We start from the raw sequence: 761 nt of genomic DNA, 5'->3' as shown, positions 1-761 counted from the left end.
CCCGGTATTCATACACATATTGTTCAATCCTCACCAAAAATGGGGAAGTTTCTTTAGTCCATCTCCTTGTATTTATCTGATATATACTGCTGATTTAGGTACATTAAAGGTAATGTACCACTCAAGGTGTGGGTATGGGGTATCCTAATTAATTGCATGTTTGATTTACCTGTGATAGCTATGATGCTTAGTTTAGAACTTCCTAGCTTGAAAGAATGATAGATGTGAGTTGTATCTATATTTATGCTTTCATGGAAGTCTTGTTTTATCTCTAGTCCACCGTCATGCTTTGCCACGAAAACTTCTACCTTATACCCTCCTGCCAACCCATCACTTAGTTATTGGCATTAATTTGTTAAATTCTATGCTCAATTTTCTTTTAAGAGCTTTTGGTTCCTTTATTATTATTTTTAGATTTAGGTAAAGTTTTGTAGCAGGTTTCTATCCCAGAAGACATGCGATACAATGTATATATATGAAAAAAAGAGAAAAAAAAAAAGAAAAAAGAAAAAAGAAAGAAAAAGAGTCTATGACAGTATTCCTTTGCTAGTAAAGCACGAATGAATCTATGTAGACATGTAATTGAGTAGGTTGGGTGGCTCTTATGCCTAACCAGCATGTGCATCCTTTAGAAAGATTTTTTATGCTTTCTACATTAGTCGGACTCGAAAAAAAAGGAAATATGTATATGCACATTAAATACAATAAAATATCTCTTCTGATCTCCTGAAACCTGTTACACAGTCACTTGAAGGCTAGAG

This window comes from Dioscorea cayenensis, chromosome 12 (genome assembly GCF_009730915.1).
Source record: "Dioscorea cayenensis subsp. rotundata cultivar TDr96_F1 chromosome 12, TDr96_F1_v2_PseudoChromosome.rev07_lg8_w22 25.fasta, whole genome shotgun sequence".
In the NCBI taxonomy this organism is placed as follows: Eukaryota; Viridiplantae; Streptophyta; class Magnoliopsida; order Dioscoreales; family Dioscoreaceae; genus Dioscorea; species Dioscorea cayenensis.
Note: the sequence above shows the minus strand (reverse complement) of the source record.